This window comes from Mus pahari, chromosome 14, assembly GCF_900095145.1.
Source record: "Mus pahari chromosome 14, PAHARI_EIJ_v1.1, whole genome shotgun sequence".
Lineage (NCBI taxonomy): Eukaryota > Metazoa > Chordata > Mammalia > Rodentia > Muridae > Mus > Mus pahari.
The window spans coordinates 74,461,304-74,463,745 of record NC_034603.1 but is presented as its reverse complement, the minus strand read 5'-3'; positions in this window follow the sequence as shown (position 1 = coordinate 74,463,745).

Here is a 2,442-nt window from a genome sequence, read left to right as displayed (position 1 = left end):
GTAGACCAGGTTGGCCTTGAACTCAGAAATCTGCCTGCCTTTGCTTCCCAAGTGCTGGGATTACAGGCATGCGCCACCACTGCCAGGCCCCAGTCTGCTTTCTTATAGAACCGGGGGCCATCAGCCCAGGGATGCCGCCACCCACATTAATCACTAGTTAAGAAAATGGCCAGCAGCCGGGCGGGGTGATACATGCCTTTAATCCCAGCACTCAGGAAGCAGAGGCAGGTGGATTTCTGAATTCGAGGCCAGCCTGGTTTACAAAGTGAGTTCCAGGACAGCCAGGGCTACATGGAGAAACCCTGTCTCGAAAAACCAAGAAAAAAGAAAAGAAAAGAAAAGAAAAGAAAAGAAAAGAAAAGAAAAGAAAAGAAAAGAAAAGAAAATGCCCTACAAGCTTGCCTACAGCCCACTCTTCTGGAGGCATTTTCTCAGCTCTTGTTCCCTCTTCTCTGATGATTCCAATTTGTGTCAAGTCCACAGTAAAGTAGCCCAGGACAGCCTTAATCTTGCAGTGACTTTTCTGCTCAGTGTCTAGAGTTCTGACTACACACGTAAGTAAGTCACCATGTCTGACAAAAATCTTGATGGAATTCTAGGTAACTATTAGATTATAAAGGTGTTTGGTAGAGGCACATACACAAAATATTAGGCAAAATTAGGTATCTGCTGTAATCTTGGCTATGTAAATAAACCACAAGAGACCCTGGGCCTCTACAGCCTGTGGTTTAGATGAGGTCACGTTAACCTTGTACCCAAATCTCACTGCTTCACTGCCCCCACCTGTTCACACAGTCTTCTTCAAAGGCCTTGAGAGCTTCCAAATATTTGTCAAATGTCTGTGTTTGTGGTTGGGCAGGTAGCTTGGTGGGCAAAATTAGGGCAGCTATAGGACCTCAGCTTGATTCTTAGCATACAAATAAAAAGCTGGCGTGCACATAGACACACACACACACACACACACCTGCACTTCATGTTCAGGGTCACTTTTTTTTTAGATTTATTTATTTATGTATATGAGTACACTGTAGCTGAACAGATGATTGTGAGCCATCATGTGGTTGTGGGAATTTGAATTCAGGACCTCTGCTCACTCCAGTCGACCCCAACCTAAAGATTTATTCATTGCTTTATCTAAGTACACTGTAGCTGTCTTCAGATACACCAGAAGGGGGCGTCAGGTCGTCTCTTTACGGATGGTTGTGAGCCACCATGTGGTTGTAGGATTTGAACTCAGGACCTTCGAAGAACTTAACTGCTGAGCCATCTCTGGAGCCCCTCTGGGTCACTTTTTTTTTCAAGACAGGGTTTCTCTGTATAGCCCTGGCTGTCCTGGAACTCACTTTGTAGACCAGGCTGGCCTCGACCTCAGAAATCCGCTTGCCTCTGCCTTCCAAGTGCTGGGATTAAAGGCACGCACCACCACGCCCGGCAGGGTCACTTTTTTTTGTTTTTGTTTTTGTTTTTGTTTTTGTTTTTCGAGAGGGTCACTCTTTTCTTTTGTTTGTTTGTTTGTTTGTTTGTTGTTTTTTGTTTTTTTGAGACAGGGTTTCTCTGTATAGCCCTGGCTGTCCTGGAACTCACTCTGTAGACCAGGCTGGCCTCGGAACTCAGAAATCTGCCTGCCTCTGCCTCTCAAGTGCTGGGATTAAAGGCGTGCAGCCGCCAAACCTGGCTCAGGGTCACCCTTAAACCTTTACTCTTGCAAAGTCTCCCTGGGAGGTGATCCATCCACTTGGTTCACCAGGGACTGAGCACTTCCCAGAAACTCAGGACCTGGCACCCAACTGAGAAAATCCTTAGCAAAACTGGGATGGGGAAGCCACTGTGTCATGCACAGTGTCCCCGGTGGTACTGTACAATCCGTTCGTAGAGGCTCAAGTGGGGTTTGTGTTCTCAGATGAAGACAAACTTTATCCCTCATGTAGACAGGCGCTGGCGGATAGCTCAGAGAACATCGGGGGGCTGGGTATGGCGGTTTGAATCAGCGAACCTTTTTAAATCCGTGACAGAAAAGTAGGAAAACAAATCAGACTTGGAGGAGCCCGGGATGCCATGAGAGATGCCGGTTCAGGAACCTTGAGCATGTTATGTGGTGACTGAAGCAGTCCTGAGAGTGGACAAGGGGACCCAGAGATCTAGTGGAGGCCACGACAGGCAGAGGTAAAGGAATGCACAAAGGGAGCCCAGGTCAGTGGCCCAGAACACTGATGGCAGGGAAGGATTTGGGGTTGGTAAGTTTGTTTGTTTTTTTTTTTTTCTTTTTGTTTTTTTGTTTGTTCGTTTTTGGTTTTTCGAGACAGGGTTTCTCTGTGTAGCCCTGGCTGTCCTGGAACTCACTTTGTAGACCAGGCTGGCCTCAAACTCAGAAATCCACTTGCCTGCAGGGATTAAAGGCGTGCACGGCCACGCCTGCCTGGTTGGTAAATTTTGTTTTTTGTC